Genomic DNA, 21,764 nt, shown 5'->3' with positions numbered 1-21,764 from the left:
AAGCATTATGTATAAGTTTGGTTGAGGCAAACTTAAGTTAGAGAACGGAAACCAATTTTGGGACGTACGGACGTACGTACGTACAGACTGACAAGGGTAAAACTAAATGCCCCCTCCGCTTCGGCGGGGGCATAAAAATATGGAAATAGCATCTTCATCTTTGCAGGATGCAGATATGGCTTTATAAAGTTCCATATTGAACACACCAGCATTTGGATGCTGGCATCTAATATATATATAGACTTTGATATACCTTTTGTTTGGATGCTGGCATCCCAATTATATGCATGCAGACTCAACTTTCTCTTTGGATGCTGCCATCCCATTAAAAAAATTGGATGTTCATCCTTTAAAGTTAATCTCAGGGATGCTGGAATCCCAGTTGTAAGTAAAATTTATCTCAACACATTATAATTGAATGCTGATAGAAATTTCCTTTGGATGCTGGCATCTGTTTCTGTGAAAGCCGGTGGCTGTTTTGTTTAAAGGCTGACATCTTTGCATTATATGTTTCTTTATATATATATATTTGACCAGGTGACTTAAGTTTAATCGCTCAATTGAAAAGTCTTTTATCTTTTAAAAAAAAAATCACATTTTTGGTGTTTGTTTATTATTTACGGTATATAAAAAATATATAGGAAAAGCGCATAAATCTAAAACTGGTGACTATTATTGTGACGAATTACAAAAATACAAATAAAACGAAACAGTAAATATACAATATTATATTGTATTAAAGAGTGTTTGGGGTTACTGAAAGTGAGCTTAACCTCATACTCATAGCCTGCTGAAATGATATCATAGACATACACTCTACTATTCAGATTGGTGAATGCACTTTATTAAGGTGCTTCATATGAAGTCTGTAAGCCTGGGTTATAATTTTGTGTCTATGAAAACCCCCATTTTCAATTAAAGTATATATTGGTATTAAATATATAAGATATCATAAGGAGATCTGTCTTCCCTAGTTGCCTGCATACAATAATACACGTACTGCTTTAGTAACAATGCAAAATCTTTTAAATTTTTATTTAATTATCAGTACTGGTCTCTTTCATCTGTACGTACTGGATATTGTCAATATCACTGGACTTGCTATATGCACACCATGTCATGATCTGTTTTCATTTCACAAGGAGGTCTGTTTTCCTCAGTTGCCTACATACAATAATACATGTCATGCATGTACCACTTTGATAACAATGCAAAATCTTTTAAATTTTTATTTTAATTATACGTACTGAATATTGCCAATATCACTGGACTTGCTGTATGCAACTTCCCATACGTAGGCACATCATGTCATGATCTACTTTCATTTCAATCACAAAACTTTCATTTTCTTTATTACGATCATTGTTAAGCTTTTTTCTGTAATCAATATTTATCAATCATCTAATAAAATCGGTTACATGAACTAGAGCTTTCTAACTTTCTTTTATCATTTAATTACTTATCTGAAATCAGCTGGAATCGCAAATGATCATAATGATCTGGTGCTGTTTGGATGTTTTGTCGCCAAAATTCAACCTGTCCAATAACTATAAAGTGTTACGATACATAATACACAACACATGAATAGTATCCGGAAAGGTACAGCCACTGCTTAAAAAACACTGAAACGAGAAATGAAAATCCAGTATAGTTTTTAATACAGATAAATATTCTGACCAATATAAATGTTTAAAGAAATTGCTTAAAATGAGTTTCCTGTTGCTTACGTCTTTCATCCACGACAATTTGGGCTCATATTTGTCTCTAAGGCAATTATACCACATCTCCTTAGTTTTACATTCACAGTAAAATATAAACTGGCCTCGAGCAATCAATGAGTCTATATTCTTCATATAAAATCTTGCAAATATATGAAAGATTGTCAACAATAAGTTTTTGTTGTAACATCACAATACTTTTAAAGTAGATTTTCATGTAGGATATATAGTGTTAAAAATATATTGCTTTCCTCCCAACGTTCAAAATGATAACTCGTGGTTGTAAAAAAAACTACTTACACCCTCCCATCCGTTTCCACCCCAAGAAAATGCATGATTATTTGAAGAAAACCTCCATTTAAACTTCACTCTACCAAAGTTTGCCATACCAAGCCTGGTGCTTCTGCGTAGTCAGAGATAAATCTATTAAAAAAAACATCTGAACCACTAATTAAATCGAATTATAATTATGGAACAACACTGAGATCTATACACTATTAAATAAACAGCTGCGCCATGAGCACATGATACGCCCGTCGCTTTTTAAAAGAATAAAGTTCAATAACTTCTCAATGTCATATCAGAAATTTATGAAAAACTAAAGGGAGGTTATCTTAATAGATATAAACCAGTCACCAAAGTTTCATGAAAACTCCTCAAAGCACTTTAAAGATATTGTCTGAAAACTGGAAAATCACCCCTTTTTTATGAATACAATCCCATAACTCGGAAATGTAAAATCTAAAATTTATTATAATCGAAATGGAGCTTACGTCAATAGATATAAACAATTCAATAAAGTTTCTTACAAATTGGTGAAAGTGTTTTTGAGTTTTTTTCCGAAAACTGTATAAAACCCCATAACTTGGAAAGTTAATATCTAAAATTTATAAAAAACGAAAGGGAGCTCACGTGAACAGATATAAACAATTCATCAAAGTTTCATGCAAATTGGTTAAAGCGTTTTTGAGTTATTGTCGGACATGTTGACGACGGACGGACAGACGGACAACGGTATACTATAATACGTCCCGTAAACGGGCGTATAAAAAGGGTACAATTTCATCAATGTCATTCGATTTGGAGAAATATACCCTATTTGGAGATATTTCATGAAATTGCAATCCCATGGGTAGATTCATTTTACATCTTAATTTGTTCCGTTTTTTTTGCTTGACCCTAGTCCTAAAACACAAACATTGTGTGGCGATATTTACATTTTCTTTATTTTTTTCGTGTTTTCTTTTTCATTCATTTTGCTATTTGCTATTTTCAACTTTTATAATAAAGCTGTCACGAGCTTCAAAATTAAAAAAAAAAAGCAACAAATGAAAATATCAGCTTTAAAGGGGCATGAGCTACGAGATATGGAAAAAATACTTTTCTATTTTGTTCAATCATTAATGAAAGTGAAATAGTGAAATGATAATTCGCTTTTAGCAGCCAGTTTGGTTCAATTTTGTCAAAATAAGCTAAGAAACATCGTTGAATAATTATTCACTTGCAAGTGAATAATTCGACCTCATTAAATCCATTTTTATGTGACCTTCAATAAAACCCCTTAGCTGGAGATTGATCATGTTGATTAGGCATAAACTAGGCATGTTCAGCTAATAAAAGGAAAAGAATGTCAACATTGAAACTCAAAAAGGGAAACAAAAGTAAACCATTTTGTTGACTGATTCGATCAACAAAAACTCATTCTTATACAGGAAAACACGATGATTAACATATTTTTTTAACCTACAATATGAAATCAAAGAGACCAAGAAAAATCCAATTGCACGTGTTTGCTATCTATTTATATCTGTATTTATGTTTATATCAGGTTACATGACGGTCGGCAGTCTTGGGGGTCACCTCGATGGTTAATAAGGTGGCGTCTAGACTAAAATACACACGAAATTCTGATACATATTATCGAGTTCATACATTGCAAATTGTTTATTTAAGACTTTTTTTAAATAGGGATATACGTTTTAGTATGTTATAAATCAAATATGAGAATTTGAGTCATATCGGTGAACACGAATTTGACAGCTAATGCCCCTTTAAAAACACTAAGTAATGAAAAGATTATGCAAAGGCATATATATATATATATACATATATATATATATATAGGACTAGCTTGACCCATAAAAACATGTAGCAAATTAATTTCTTCAAGTATATGTATTAGAGTAAATTTTATTTTAAGTCGATAAATCTATATTTATATAGTATTCATAGTGACATTCACTCTTTAATATTCATACATGACAATGCAGTAAGGGTTTTGCTCGGTACCCTATAGTTGTTAACTTCAATGACATATGGTCTCAGGCTGGTGGAGAGTTGTCTCATTGGCAATCATATCACATCTTCTTATTATTATATACTGTAGCTCTGGTTCCTTAACTGATTTGGGTCCTTTTCAACATTTGTATTAGCTGTGGAATCGCAGTGGCGGATCCAGGGGGAGGGGATGTTCCGGGGATCCGGATCAATGCATTTGAATGGGGTCATATAGTTGGAACCCCCCCCCCCCTTTATCCTGGGTTGGGAACCCCCCTTTTAAAAATGGCTGGATCCGCCCCTGAATCATGACACGTATGATCCTTGTGATATGATTCGACCCTCAGTGTTAATGATATGAACTATTAAATCAACCAACTTGCTAGATGAGCACAGTATTATCAGACTTTAATGTAAGCCTCTATAGTAACAGGTGAAAATGAATGTTATGTCAGATAAGTCCCCCCTCCCCCACAAAGAATTTCAAATACTTGTTCCCTTCAGACCCTTGCAATTAAGATGCGAACAACACATTCAACTTTCTGGTAAACTGGATAGACCTTAATTATCGCTATTTGTCTGTCATTTCTGGACATCACAAAGGTTCCCGTAAAATTTTGACTTCACAATACAAAATGTCTGACGCCACAAAGGAAAAGTGATTGTTGTATGCATGACGTCAATACTTCAAGTGTAGCAGATTATCAGGTCAAGTGTTCTGATATTCAATAAGCGATATGGTCTATTGTCTCCTGGTACGAGGAAAATTCTCCCTTCCAAACCTGAAAATCAGTAATTCATGGAATTTCTTTTGGTTTATATGGCTTTGTGAGGCATTTTTTTCAGGGCAAATTTAGTCTATGAAAAGCTTCTTGACTTTCTAGACCGAAAATCAATCTTAAATCAAATTTCTTATACTTTACATTGCCTGTATTAACATTGTAAGGCCTCTTACCAGTGATGAAATTTACTGGTGTAGGTCATATGGCTAGTGGTGAACAAATTAATTTAGCTGACCGGTTTTTATATTGGCCATGGCAGTATGGCTTGTGGTTAATCGTAATTGGAGACATAGTCTTGGTGGGGTGTCATGTAAATAAGAATTTTGTCAAATCTATTTATTTCTCTGCGGAACAGCTTAATCCCGCATTGCATGAATGGATACATATTTTCAAAATATATGAAAAGGGAAATGAATGTCTCAGATGCTCACCACTACTACAAAAGAATCGAAGTGCTATATGCACATATCGTTGGCCAAATGAACGACATGTCCTAATCAGTGTATGTATGTTCGTAGATTCCTCCGTTTACGGAGCACCCCTCAAGAGCTGCGAGGGTACAATGGAATCCGTGTACACTCCCTATCGGGATTAATGGAGATGTGTCACTAACGTATTTACAATGTTCAATATTTACAAGGACAATCCCCAACCCAACACCAGGGAGTGTTAGGACACCGGGCGGATCTGTTATTATGGCGGAGGAAGCCAAAGTACTCGGAGAGAACCACCGGGCTGCTCGGCGGGAACAGACAAACCGAAGAGATATCATCAGATTGATCTCCAGGTCAAAGTCGGGAGCAACTATGACCAACCGAGGCCCCCATAGTACCCATTCTAGTTTAATCTCCGGTCTGGGTACCAGAGATGTGTGTGAGAGCAGTGGCGTAGCTTGCATTCTGTTATTACCGAGGCAGGGGTCTGGGGGGCTCCGGTCCCAGAAGCTTTAGAGGTTTTGCAATTTGAACAAGAAGAATCTATTTGAATGCTAGTGGTTGTTTAAATCTATATCATCATAATGATGTTAATATGCCTTACACTAAGTTGTACTATAGATTTATTAGTTGATAACTGATACACACGTCATTTTCAATGTTCAGATGAATCCATAAATGTTCTCAAAAGAAATTATCACTTTTTCAAATCGAATCCTTTCAGTGAACTTCCAAGATCTTGAATTCATTGCGAATAGAACTGAGGAGATGGATATGAGGTATACAATAATGACACAGCAAGCCAACAATACAACAAAATTAAAAGTCATCTAGAGGTCGACATACGGTCTCAAACAATATATATATAGATATCCTTACAATATGTCAAGATCCGAAAAAATGAAAACAACACGTTATAAATTGTATGCGTCCGAAGCGCTTTTCTGGATTTACCTTCATCAGGAACGCTCAAGGCCGAATATTTGAAAGCCAAGGATATATAAGAACCGAAACATTTGAATAGCTATATTACCAAAAAGGACATAAAAAGTAGCCAAATACATCTAATGTAAACTTTGCCTTAGGGGGTTGAAACCTTAGTTTCTAATAATTTCAAGATTTATTAACGGACAAATTTAGAAAGGTTTGTTATAAATCATGTCAGTACCGAAGTTACTATTTTCTTTTCTCTTTGTTTGTGAGAGACTGAATACGAAGCACGTGAAGTTACCACATAAGACAACTACTGACAAGTTTCATGAAAGCCAAATTCAAATACCTCAGTAATCTGCCGATATTTTTCAATGCCATCGTACACTCTAATATCGGTGGCTGTACCTCATTGTGACATAAGCTTTAACGTCATACCAGAAGTGAGACAAGACCTTGTTCGATGGCCAGAAGAAACCTGCACAGAATTTTCAATGCACAAAAACAAACGTAACGATTAAGGTTTATTTAAAATAAATATCATTTATTCGTTTATTCGTGGGCCACATGCTACATGTAAAGTGCACCACGGCACTTTAATGGGTTGTGTTCGCCCTGATATTTCTTGGAGGGTCTTCAAATTCTTACATGGTTTTGAAATTTTTCCCATGGTGAAAATGACAATCGGCGAAGTACTAACGGAAATATTTACGCTATTCTGAAGTCTACAGAATAAATGAAAACAGTATTTGGTTGAAATTTTTAATATATAAACTGACATCTGTATGAACTAATAGACATATACCATATGTGTCTCTAAAATTAATGACTCCTTTAAATATTCAAAATTCTCTGCTAGTGAAAAACTATAAATTTAAAGTAGCGAGATGATAAAACTTGAGAACAACATACACATTATTCATTTGTGCATGTTGAATGATGTATATTTTATTTTGATTGGTATCAAAGTCAATGAAACTCTGAGTAATTGGATTACTACACGTAGGAGGAAATGTCAACACACAAATATGTTTCAATTTTAGACGCTACCGGTTATATATATATATGAGGGTTTGAAAAGAGGTCTGCAAATATTTAGTTTTTAATTCTTTTCGCACATAATTTCCTTTCTTTTATATTTTAGCACCCTTTTAAATATCCTTTTAAGTTTAATTTAATTTCAGATCATTTTTCTGTATACTGTAAACCACACCCAGACCCTCATGTACTAGAAATTATTCTCACACAAAAATAATAATTTACTTGACTGATCAAGATATTCGATCGGATTAAATAAATATGTTTGCTTTAGTTTTGTCGATTTCTTTAACTCCGACATATTTATATTACTGAAAACTACCGCAAAGGGGATTTCTGATTAGTAGAGGGAAATGTTTCCATAAGTCTTGAATTTGCAAAGGGTATGAATCAATAACGACAACGAGACAATACAAGTCGGTATATTAGCGTTAAGTAGCGATTTTGCTGCATAAAATTAAAAAGATTTTTTTTTTACCGAGGCAGCTGCCTCGGTTGCCTCGGTTGAATTGCCTCAGTTGCCTCAACATAAGCTACGCCAATGTGAGAGGGTGAAAATCACCCTTCTGATGTACTGATATTTTTAGCACCCCGAGTGAGAATTGAACTCGGGACCTTCAGCACTGTAGCCATAGGTCTTAACCACTAAACCACGAACTCACAGTGTGTTTTCAAAACTTCTCAGGAAAATATTGACGGAAATGAGGAATGAGTTGTGAAAAATAAATGAAAACGGAACGACTCTGATTCTAAAAACGGATGTTAGATATACTGTATATTTGGGTTGATATAGATGCGTACGATGTTATATGTTTGTCCAGTTTCCCATGTTAAATAATTAAAATGAGAAGGTATTTACCTTACAGCTTCATTTTCCCGCGATGCTGGAATATATAAATGTTATAAAACTAACACCTCGTTCATATAAGATGCAAATACATCAAAGCTGAACCGATAATCTGTCCTGCTTGAACTATTGATGTCATGCAACAATCATTTTTCAATTGTGGCATCAGATATTTTGTATTGTGACGTTAAAATTTTACAGGAAACTGGGTGATGTCCAGTAATGGCAGACAAATAGCAATAAGGTGTATAGAAAGAATAGGATGAAATTTGAAAACAATAGGCAGGACAGGAGTTTTGAGTACAAAAAAGGCAGGATGAGACACTTTGCAAAAAAAAAAAAAGGATGACAATTTATGTAAAAAAAAAGTCAGGATAAACTAAAAAAAAAAAGAAGGCTGATCCGAATAGAGTGAAAAATAAAAAGGCAGGACAGAGATTACAACAACAAAAAATGCAGGACAAAATTTTTCATCATAGCCCCCCACCCCCCCCCCCCCCCCCCCCCCCCCCATAAATATTAAATGGCAGCTCCCTAATAGTTAAAATGTCAAAATCACAAAAAACAGCCGTTGGACTATGAGTATGACTTTTGAGCAAATTTGGAGGGAAATGGGGCGTAGAGGGGGTCAAATAGTGTTCAAGGTAAGCAAATGCTCTTTAAATTATGCGTGTTTCAAAAATCGAGGAAAAATTACAGGGAAAGTTGGGTCATCTTTTCAGACTTAAGTTAAATAATGACTAATGTACTTACCTTCTAATTCTATATATATAAAAAAAAATCACAACTCAGAACAGGAACAATAACACTATGTCTATTTTACTTTGACTACTGATCTGCAAACCTACAAACAGACACAAAAATATCATAAAATAGTGAAATATAAGATTGATTGCACTTTGTATGGATAATTCCCACACGTGTTACTTGGGGAGCCCGTTTGTTTACAAATAATAATGTCACGTGTCACTGACGTCACAAATTTGCATCGCCCTTACAATACACTACACAATTCACACATACATAACCCATTTATCATGCAAACAGGCAAAGTGAATGTGATTGGTTGTCAAATAATACAAAAATATTGCATGTACAGTTAATGAAGAAATTAGTTCATCAAATTGATAAGATTTCACTCATGACACAAATCGACTGGGTTGACATTTCTGTCATCGGGGAAATGGGATTAAACTGATCGTCAAGAAGGTCTAGAGAACCACCTCTGGAGAACCTTAACATTAATAAGTAATACTTACCAAAATTACTTTATATCATTAAACGCTATTTAAATGAAATGTCAGAAAGATTACGATATAATACTGATGCAGGCGGGGATGCAGGTTATTTTCTTATATATTCTTACTCCTATTGTTTGAAGTAATAAAATTTGTATAGAATCAAATTTAACTAAAGTTCAGCGTTAACAAAAGTGAATATGCACAAAGATTTGTATAGTAAATCCTTGATATGCAGAAGCATGACAATATATTTATGATAAAATGTGTATATATTTCTGTAAAAGAATTAAGTTGCCCGTATACTTTACTAAGAATTACATTTGAGCGCAAAGAGATCTCTATTTGTGAATTGGTTTATTAACCCCGGTTGAACCCGGGGTCGAAGTTCAACATGTTAACATATTAACGGAAATTTACCTAATTGCATTCGGAATTCTCATGAGTTTTTATACCTTCAACGTGTTTTGCATTCAGAATTCTCATGACTTTTTATACCTTCAACGTATTTTCCAAATCATTTATTTATTTAGTATATTTATATATAATTTATATATAATATAATATATAGATATAACGATGTGTTCAGATAAGAACTGATTTGTTTAAGCCACACATACGTGTCCCTGTATCCCCGGACACAAAATGCATGCTAACTATATTTTGCAACGAAAATAAGACATATTGTGGAGAGACAAACTGAGTTATTTAACTATTAAACATATTCTAACCATGCATATCACTTAATGCATATATTTGGACTTGTGGCCGTAAAATCCGTCATTCCCATTCTTGACTCTTACATATATATTTGTTAAGTTTTGTTTTGCACTCCTAAATCAAACAAATACAAATGAATGTATGAAGATCTACGTAAGGCCAATGCACGTCTTAAAATTTAGAGTCGACGTTAACCGTTCGCTTCAAGTTGTATCAAACACACCACAAAGCTAAACTAGACTAAGCCGGGATACTTTTCAATGCAATTGCATTTTGAGAAAGTCCACACTTAAATCTTGTATCGGTATTGGTATTTAACATCAGAGCAGTATATAAATCCCTTTCCTAACACGTCTATTGCTTTGACATGTTTGAGTGATTGCGTGACCTTGACTTGATTTCACATTCCATCGGTCGGTCAATTGTCAGTTTATTTATTAGGACTGTTTCTCTGGGGCAATATGCAAATGAATTACTATATTTAGTTAATGATGTTCTTGTTATGTATTTATTTCTGTTAAGCAGGTTTCATTTTACCTTGATCAAATATGCAGGTATCACTGATAATGTTTAGTTTATATGATATTCGTATTAAGACTTATATATATATATATATATATCATTATTATTTTTTAAAATAAAACATAATTCCAATCAAGATAAGTAAAGAAGGTGAGACAATTCAGTGTGCGTACTCTTGTATTTAACAAATATTTACATTCAAAAATAGATGACATTTTGTGTAATAGTTGTTTTCCTCGACACTCCTGTTTTGGTCGCGCATCTTTTCCTTAACCAAAAAAGTTATCGACAAAATTTCTTTTTACTCATATTTGAATGTCGTACTGATACAGAGTCGGTCAATTTGAACAAATTAATCCGGTAATTATTTGTAGTGTTTATATACTAATAAGAAGATGTGGTAGGATTTTCAATCAGACAACTATCCACCTAAGTAAAAATGAAGGGTATGTTAGCAATTAAGGGCAACCGTTCCACCTTCAGCAATGAGAAAAACAACCTATATCGTAAAAAAGGCCAAACAGTGAAAAATATGAAACAATTCAACTGAGAAAATTAACGGCTCTATCTATAACAAGACAATTCACTGAAAACAAATATGACAGACATGAACCGACGACAACCACTGAACTTCAGGCTTCTGACTTGGAACTGGCACATAAAGAGTGACTTCCTAAGTTGTTTTTTGTCAAACTGGAATTTAGTATTTTACCACTTTTTCTTAATAACCGTATGTTAAGTTCATGGTTACAAGACAATTTTTTTTTACTTTTTCTACATTTTCCACATTTTGGTTTATTATTCATCACGTTCATAGCCGATTGATCCTCTTTCTTACCTGTTAATTATTTTTATTAAAACGTGTTGTTTGTTTGATCGTATTTCCTCATAAGCCAAAAATTAATTATAACGTAAATATTGTTTTGCTTTCCGCTGAATTAACAATTGTGATGTTACGAAAGAAGGTGACCCTGCCTGATGATGTTACGTAGAAAGAACACACCTTTGTGTAGATATACCGCCAAATACGCAATACGATTTTTCTTCACTCTCAACTGTTACAGTTAAATGATATATAAACAAGTCTAAATCGAAAACAACGTTCAAACCTATGATTGCGTTGGATAAAAACCGCAATTTTTATACGTGTGCATGCAAAACAAATTTCTTGGTAAAGGGGTCTAAATACAGCACAAACAACATTTTCCAAAAGACCAAAAAAGTGAAAAATATATTTTAACAAAACGCATTTGACTAGCAGGTCGAACAACGGATGTTCTTAAACCCTGCTGACTGCCATTGGCGATTGCCAAATAAAATGATCACCAGATGTAACAAAATGGATCTTAAATATTAATTTAATATCAAACAGAAAACAATAAACTTGCGGAAAAGATGGTATATATATATATATATAAATAAGTCTAAATTGAAAACAACGTTCAAACCTATGATTGCGTTGGATAAAAAACGCAATTTTTATACGTTTGCATGCAAAACAAATTTCTTGCTAGAAAGGTCTAAATATATATATATATCAAACGATCACCGAGGATAGCATTTTAAATTTGGAATCGTATATTGGTCTGGAAAGGAAAAATTTCGTATCAAACTCGATGCAGTGAAAGATGGTATATTCAATCCGATTACGCCACTGACCTCTCTTAACCAATATTTTCGTTGTATATGTTATCTCCCCTAACACTGTATTTCTTCTGGTTGACTCGATCATTGATTGTAGGTTTTAAATGGATTTTCAATAGTCTTGGCTATATAACGGTATTCATCTATAATTGGACGAGAAAGCCGAATTAGTCTGGGAGAATTTTCGACCTTCAGAAGGAAAACTGGCAATCCCTGGCTATTAAGAAATGGATTCGAACTCACATCTTCAGAATAACCAGGTTAGCAATCACTTTGAATACACTATTTTAACTTCGCTGTCAACGAGGTCGCTTTTTTCTGATGAGTACAGTTGCGTGCAGATCAAGCATAACATGTAAACCTGCAGCAAATGTTAGATCATTTTATGTCGTCTGTTTTATTTCACGTCTTGAAAAATTGCCTAGTTAAATCTACCGTAATGAAGTTTTGTAGTATTTATGTAACTATTCAATAATTTCTGAAAATATCTTTTGCAACATATGAATAAATCAGAGTAGAAGTATATCGATAATTTAAAAAAATAGTTCACGGGAGAAGTACACACGTGTTTTCTTATTGCACGTACAGGTAAAGATTGAAAATCTGTAGTAAACGCCCGTGTTCTACTGCCTATCGGACACAGAGTATACATGCGTTCATGCGTTTACTCGAGTAGACATTAGAAATTTCCATTTTGACCTTGTAAGCGTAACTGTAGTAAAACGCGCGTTTATTGGTAGACGAGAAAAGCGGAGTTAACAAATGCAATATGTGCAAGCGGCGTTAACGTGCGTTTAATTTGAGTTATGCTTGGTCTGCGCCAAACTGTACATATCTTTTTAACAAAAAAAAGGTGTTTTAATTGTTCGTTGTATCAACACGACGATTCGGTCTATCGTAACCAAAGCAATCTAGTGACATAATCTAGAAGTGATTGCTCCTTCTTGAGGGTTCCTTAGTGGCACATAAGAAATAAATCGGAAGCCATGAATAATCATTCCTTTTGACTTGAGATATTTCGACTACAACTTGATTTCTAGCTATAGGTCACAGTCTAAAGCAAAGGTCAGTGTCAATTTTTTACCAACCTGAAAGAAATAGTTCGGTTCGAAAATATTCACCATAGTACTAAAGTGCATATAGTCTTTCTTAACGATACTGTTTTTCTTTCATTTCTAGCACAGCAACTTTAAAAGACAAAAGACAGATAATGGTAAGTAGATTAGCAAGAATTTACCAATACACAAATTAAATAAAAAAAGGGAAATATGAATAAAAAAATATATGTAAATTAATCAGCAGTATTTATATTTTACAAGGCTGTCTACATATTGGCAAAATTATACGAAATGTTTTCCATTTTTTAAATTATTTAGTTCAAATAAAGTCATTTTTTATTTTAAGGAAACCATCACAGCGGTTAGAAGAAGTCTGACAATGAAATCACTTACAGTCGTTGATAAAATCACATACTCCATAATAGAACAAGAAAAAGATTTTAAAATGAATTCGAATGAAAACAAAGAAGAACAAAATGACATTTGCAAACTCTTTGAAACGACAGCAAAGTTTGTTAAGTGGAACGAAGAAAGGGACGACGAACTTTGGAAAAATGCTAAAATAACTATTTATGATTCTTGCGATCATGAATACGTCATCAGAAGTGGAAACGGAAAATCCAAATTCCTTGTCAACAGCGAGGGAAATGATATCCATATTTTACCCTTGGAAACAACAAAGTCGTCCAGCCAACAACATTTTTGTAGTTTAATGTAATATGGTAATGGTGTAAAATCTTGCGGATGACTCTATTTCTAGCTGTGTGTTTTATAACTTCTTTTTTTAACAATTCCGGATACCTTCCTTGACAATTTGATAAGACCATGTTCTTTATAGAATAGTATATTAATACACTAATAAAACAGTAACTATTTGTTGTAATATTTTATTAATTAAAGTACTCGTTGATTTTTAACCTATCAACGATCGATGCCTACGAAAGTGCTATGTTTGCTTTGCAACAATGTTCATAATGATAACACAATATATTCAAACGTCAATTTCGATTAACCAAAATCCTAGATTTTTTTTACAGTTTTTATCTAGATAGGTATCTCATAAATGTGTATCAGTAAAAAAACAAAATTTTGAAAAATGCTTCCAGTTTACAGAATAACCTACCAACATGAAACTATTGAATTCAGTAGCGTGCAAAACAATTTATGATATAATTATCAGCTAAACAGGCCACATCGTTACTAGCTATTTACAAAGTATCCATAAACCAAATGGTTTGAAATTGAACAAAAATGTAAAGATGGTACAGTTGGGTGCAGTCCTTACCTGGACAGCAATTTAATTTGCTAACCATTCATTTTGACTGATTAAAGCTAACCTGTGACAGGAATTAGGACTGCTGACCAGTCCTAGGACCACAATCAAATTAACTTGAAAAGTGGACTTGGTCCGATGACTGGTTTTATGACTGCCGAACTTACTTAGGTACAGGTACGCTACTATTATAAGTTAACTTCAAAATCAATTCTGCCATAAGTAAATATTGATTTTGACAATTCCGATCGAACACGACCTGATTCCAAGTTAACTGTTAACTGGTCTGCTCAACACTAAGTTAAATTGTAACCAGGACCGATCTACAAAGATGATTTTATAAAATATTTTTAAATGTCTTTGTTTCTTGATATAAACAATACCGATTAAATACATTTGTAAATAAAGGACGCTGCTAGTTAAACAAATGATCTGCCTTTTATAAATTAAAAACGATATTGGTTACGCTTCTAACGTGCATTGACTATATATATACATATTAATAAATATTAAATTCTTTAAGTCGTATAAACATTTACATGTATTTTTTTTTAAATGTTATAAGTTCTCATCTGATTTAAGATATAGTATATATCTGAAAAAAGTGGTTATATTATCAGATGAAGTCGGTAAACAATGGCAATAACGCATACCACTTAGAATGTATAAAAGGTGTAGAGTTACTAATATTTATCATGTTTATGGTCGGCTATAATTCAGAGTGCCCAAATTACTAATGTTTCTTTTCTGCACCGACTAACAGTGCCAGCATGTCCTCTTTTTATTCAAATAGTTTAATCATCACCAAACATCAAAAGTTTTTATATCTAGGCTCGTATATTATGATTATTTGAGCGCATCAACCAAAACTTACCATATTTGCATTTTATTATGTAAATTTATATAAACGCATAATAAATAAGTAATTTGTTTGTCAATGTCCGGATGAATTATATGATACAAATGACGGCAATATTGAAACACAATGACTACACAATTCTGTCCGCATCAATTCAGAGTGCCAGTCTGTTCTCTTTTTACCCAAATTTTTGACTTAAAAAACATTCAGTAGTTTTGAAACCTCACACTGGCTCGTATAACAACATTTTATGACCGTATCAACCAAAAAATGCCCATGTTTGCACTTTATCATATAAATTAACGTGGCCCCTTAATAAATCAGTAATAATTTTTATGTTATGATGGATTGTATAATGCAATTGACAGCAATATTGGAACACAATGAGTACAAAAATGTTGTCTGCATCAATTTAGAGTGCCAGCATGTCCTCTTTTTATTTAAAATCTTCACACGTCACAAACACAGTATTTTTCATATCTAACGCTGGGTTGTATAAAAAATACTGCATCAACCAAAACTGACCATATTTGTTCTTTATAATAAACATGATACAAGTATGACATGTATGAGGTGGCATCATCTGGGAATCCTTTACTGACGGTGTACATGTATAATATCCATGGTCATTTTCAATTTTATAACCGCTTCATGAATAATCAACTCAGGATGGCTTGTATAAAACAAATGACAGGAATATTGGTACACATTTGACCATGATGACTACAAAATATTTCTGCGATAATTTAAAGTGCAAGCATTTCCTTTTCGTATTCATAATATTGAATCGTCACTAAAGTCAGTAGTTTAGGATGTTTTGCATATCAAAACTATTTGACCGCATCATCCAACATTGACAAGACTACATAATGACAGGTATTAGAAAATTTCATGTTGGGATAGTATACTCACTGACTGTTAGTGTATTAAGTCAGTTGATTTATGTTGTTGGTAGCTGAACGTCCAGGGGCAAATATTTCATTCATGTTCAGAACGAGTATATTTTTCGAAAGATATCATTTATTATCGGTAAAGATTAATCTGACGAATTGACGAGATTAACTATACATGAACAACACCTTATATAACCGGACATTATACATTTTTCGTTCGAACATTTTGTCAAAAACAGAATCGTAAATCCCATGCAAACAAGGTGTATTACAATGATTAATCCATTTAATGCATAGGTGATACTTAGGAAGATACTGTAAAAAACGGAGAACGAAGCAACGTAAACGATGATGGTTATATCACACAAGTAATAGCTTCTCTAAAAAAGCCGTCTCTTAGCTGATGAAAGTGGAAAGTGTTCTCACTTTGTAGATTAATTCATTCAGAATAGCCTTGCAAATAAGATCCGTATCGTACTAATCCTTTAAAGCTTAACATACTGGATTGACATAATCTTTTGTGAGAGACCGTTCTTTTAAAATGCCAACAGTATTTTCGTATTTGAAATTTATAATTTTCTTTTATTTCTCTTTCTCTCATATAGCATATATATATATATATATATAGTATAAATGGTCAATAAACCTCAAAACAACTGTTCAATTCTTTATTAACCAAATGTTTTACAACATATAGGTACATGTATTAATAATAATTAATATATATACTAAATATAGATTACAAAAATATACGGTCTTGACAAAACAGACAGAAGTATTAAATACACATAAAAATAAATACCTATAAAGACTACTAGAAGTTTGTTCTTGTCCCTCCTCATTGGTTTAAGTAAGACTTTTTTTTGCAATTAAAATCACTGTCGTAAATGCTTTACATATTTGTCAAGCAATGTATCCCCTATGATGAAATAGCGTAACCATGCATCATAGCTATGTGTAGACATACTAATTGTAAAAAAATATTTGATCTCTAGGGTATCTTCCTTTTACCAGACTGAGACATATATATGTATTTACCATAAAAAGGTCGCAACCCCTTTCCGAGATAAAAATTCCCGTTTAAATTAATAATTAATAATCAGTATCTTCTATTTTTCAACCAAAACCAGGCATATAAAATAATGGAGGATGACCTGAGATATATTTTTTAGTCTTAGTTCTTTTGGCATAATCTATAGTATGGATACTTGTCATATTCAACTCCTAGTTTTATTCAAATTTGTCCTTTTAATTTTAAATCTCTTGTACAATAGCAGCACCTTTCCAGTTATTATTTATGTGTTGCGTCTAGATATGTATTATACCACTTTATAGTGACTGCAAAAGTGTTAACAAATCATCAAAAAATATAGAAGACACATCTAAATATCACCAGATCATTTGTCATTGCAGTTTATTGTCGGAAAACTGAGTAGCTCCGGTATGGATAGTAAAACATGTTAAAATCTTGTGAAAGGAAATAAGATATGTGCTCGGAACGCCATATCAATCATTCTTATTGGTTGATTCAGAGTCTGAGTGGGATAACCGTACTCGAAAATTTAACATCTTAACCCTGGAATAATTTGACCAGCCTAACTATATTATATATCTGGCTTATCAATGTTTAAATTTTGGATTTTACTTTATTTTTAGAGACACAATAACAATAATCTTGACAATCCACTTTGAAGTAACTTAAATCAACACACTATACACAGTGTACATTACTCTGGGATTGCGTTGATGATAGCTCAGAATATATATTTGTTATCTTTATGAGTATAATTACATTGCGTTGCAATGATTGTTTTGTCTTAATATATCTTTTAACGCTTTTTTCAACAGAATTGTAATATAAAGAATCATGCCTAACTCTCTTACCATAGCGTTTCATTGTTAATATCTTTATCATGTTTATTACACCACGATTTTTTAAAAATTGTATTGAAACTTTTAACCTGATCTAGTAAGGTAAATGGAATAGTATTACCCCTTGCACTCGTAGTGCATGCAAAGGAGAATGAATACATCTGTCTAAAAATTATTTCGAGGAGTATGAAACGTCTTTCCAGCGGTTGACATTTTGGTGAGAAAAAAAACCCCCAAATCAATGAAAACGTAATTATTTTGTCATATATATGACAATTATCAAATAAAACCTATATAAAACACCTGTTAAAAAAGAGGTTGAAGATACCAAGAGTACACAAACATCAAACATTCATAAGAAAAAGTTTTAACGTCATGACAAAATATAATAACGAAAACAACAAAACAAGCACGGAGAATTGAAAAGAGGGTGTTACACTACTTGTATATATATTTAAACGATTTGAATATAACATAGAAAGCAATATGGCTATGTATGAGAGGTTTTTTGCTACACTCATTATAGATATAAGGATTCAAACTGAGTACGCCAGATATTATATATCATTAAATTTTATTTTTTTCAGTGTAGTAATTATCAAAGATTTTTCAAAATTGTCTGAGACTGTAAGTGATATATAAAATGGTAAGTAAATAGATAATAACAGTTATTCTATGTTGATGAATTGATGTGTTGCTATTGATTTTTTTAGTAGCTGCTAGTTCTCTTCGTTTGGATTTGTGTTTTTTGTCATTTTGTCAGTTGTTATCTGTGCTTTGTTCTGATCTATTGAGTCGATATACAAATAAGATGACGTGATATGATTCACAATGAGACAGCTTTTAAGAGCTACTAAATGATAGTTGTAAGCATTTAAATGTCATCGTGCGACCATCATGCGCAAAACCCATACAATATAAAAAGTTATAAGTGGCTCTGTCATAATGAAATGTATAATGATGAAAGCGAGAGAAAAACAAACCAACGACATGAAGGTACAACACAACGTATCAAGTAATTAATCAATATGAACAAGGTGAATGGGAATTTTTGTGCAAAGTTCATTAATACTTATATAGAAACAATTCTGCACCAAATTAATGCTCTCGTTTGATGAAGAAAAAAGTTATTTCTTCTACTAGTACATAGCAATTGTATTGTCTTCGAAAATAATATGTTGTTATAGTTGTATAAGAATTGTATTGTTTTGGTGTATCACTGACCGTTTTTTTTTCTCTGTTTTATTACAACTGTAACGTTTTCAGAGTAGGATAGATTGCATTAGCTTTGGATATTATGGGTTCTTATAGTTGTATGCAAATTGTACTGTCTTTGGATATAATGTGTTGGTATAGTTGTTTATACACTGTATTCGGGTATGCTAACATACATACATACCATAAATAATATATTTTCGGCAGGATTTGCAGGAAATTGTATCCCATTTTACTTTTTATTTTCTTATTCCTTTGAGTATAGCCACGCTCACTTATAAATGCAAATTATACTCATTAATCTAGATATACACGTAAGTAATTACTGGCCTGTTACATTGAGGGAAGAAAATACTGTAAATGCATGAAAAAAAAGAAATTAATAGCTATGGCGTTTGAAAAGTATTAAATTAACTAGTTTATAATAGATAGTGCTATGTTCTTTGTCATGTTTTGTGACATTTTCACTACAAAAAAAATCGGAAGGTGTCCTGATTAATTAAATTAAAGAACAACCGTAGACTGAGATGTATTTCTTTGTGCAATACTAACATCCCGACAGGTTATACGACAAGCAAAACTTTTCAATATGCATTATCAGACTAATATATCGAAAAAAAGTATTATCTTTTGGCAAACAGTTGCATTCTGATTTATCAGCCACACTAAAGTGGAATATTCTTTTCTGAACCATCCAGGATTTTAATACGTCTTATAGCTAATTTATAATTGGAAATAAACTAACAAATTAATCCGGATAAAGCCTTTATAAATCATTATCCAATTAAAATGAAAATATTACTGTAAAGGCATGAAAAAAACACAAATGAATTGTTAGGGTGTATAAAAAATGCAAGTCACTGTGTAAGTAATTTATTGTATCAAGTTAGATGATAACAGAAGAATACTATGCTTGTTTTCTTTTTCCCATGACAAAAGTAGGAGCCCAGTACATTGTGAATCAATAAGGTTTTCAAAATCCTTCATTATTAATTTTGAATTTGAAATATGCGATTCTGGCATTTCAGTCTAATAAACAGAGGACAGGGTTGTTTCTGCCTCCAACCAATCACAGATTCAATAAAAAAAGGTAAAGCCCCAATTGGCAACAACACTCGAAAGCTGTCAAAGGAATTAAATGTTTGAGTAAATTATAGCTTGCATTTTAATCAGAGAATAAGTCATTATTTTATGCCTTGAAAAAAATTGCATTGAAACTTGGTATCGTCCGGGTTGATTCTTTAAAAGAAAGATTAATAAGTGTGAAAAATATAAATCCATATTGGTATATACATTTGTTTAACAATTGTAATGTGTTCAGATGAAATCGTTGTGACAGTTGTATAAACTAATTGTCTGCAGATATAATGGCTTGTTATACTTTTAAAAAAATGGTAGTGTCTTCGCATGTAACAGTTACGTTCGTTGTATTCATTTTTTTCTTCTTCGGATATATTGTGTTGATATAGTTGTATTACAACTATGTTGTCTTCAGATACATTGTTTTTTATATAGTTGCATAGCATTGTATTGTCTTTGAATATGATAGGTTAGTATAGCTGTATAGAAATTGTATTGACGCTGGATATAATGAGTTTTAATAGTTATACAAAAATTCTATTGTATTTGAATAAGATATGTTGTTATAGTTGTATCAGATGATATTGGGTTTTGTTATATATGCTGTTATGGTTTTATTGCACCCTATTTCGTCTCCGGATAACATGTTTGATTATAACTGTATAAACAGTGTATTGTATTTGAATATAATGTGTTGTCATAGCTGTATAAAACATGTTTCGTCTTCGGATATAATGTGCTGTTATAGTTGTAGAGCAGGATCTGCTTGCCCTTCCGGAGATCTGCGATCATCCCCCATGATCGCGTTTGTGTTGCTCATTTTGTAGTGTTTTGTGTTTTTTTTTTATGTACTACTGTTTATCTGTTGGTCTTTTTCTGTTTTAGCCATGGCGTTACCAGTTTGTTTCTTTTCGACTTATGAGTTTGAATGTCCCTCTGGTATCTTTCGCCTCTCTTTTGTATAAAAAATGTGTTGTCTTCAGATATAATGTGCTGTTATAGTTATGTTGTATGAAAGTTATTTGGTCTTCGGATATAATGTGCTGTTATAGTTATATAAACATTGTTTCGTCTTCAGATATTACGTGCTGTAATAGTTGTATAAAAGATGTTTCGTCTTCAGATATAATGTGCTGTTAAAGTTGTTTACTTATTGTTTAGTCTTCAGATATAATGTCTTGCTAGAGTTGTATAAAAATGTTTAGTTACATTCTAGGCAATTTTTTATCAAACAAATATGTGAAAAATAAATTATCAACCAAACTCAAAAGAAAAAGAATAGCACTTTATTAATTGTGTACATACGTGCGAAGCGCTTTTCTATATTACCTTCATTCAGAATGCGTATAAGGAAACCGATGCGT

At 32.5% G+C, this 21,764-nt stretch overlaps 1 long non-coding RNA gene across 3 annotated transcripts in view; it reads left to right on the top strand.

Moving 5' to 3' along the window:
- LOC127736750 (uncharacterized) overlaps nucleotides 1–21,764 on the top strand; it is a 43,848-nt gene that overhangs the window by 16,976 nt on the left and 5,108 nt on the right. For 2 of the 3 annotated variants that reach the window (XR_007999164.1, XR_007999156.1), the window contains exon 2: nucleotides 18,693–18,751. This is a non-coding gene — a long non-coding RNA (uncharacterized LOC127736750). Of the gene's footprint in view, nucleotides 1–13,329; nucleotides 13,364–13,554; nucleotides 14,079–18,692; nucleotides 18,752–21,764 lie in introns of those variants that run through there. The other variant, XR_007999159.1, reaches the window with a different exon arrangement.

Source organism: Mytilus californianus, unplaced genomic scaffold (genome assembly GCF_021869535.1).
Source record: "Mytilus californianus isolate M0D057914Y unplaced genomic scaffold, xbMytCali1.0.p SCAF_1, whole genome shotgun sequence".
Taxonomy (NCBI): Eukaryota; Metazoa; Mollusca; class Bivalvia; order Mytilida; family Mytilidae; genus Mytilus; species Mytilus californianus.
The sequence above is the reverse complement of the archived record's forward strand: the minus strand, read 5'-3'. Positions and strand labels throughout refer to the sequence as shown.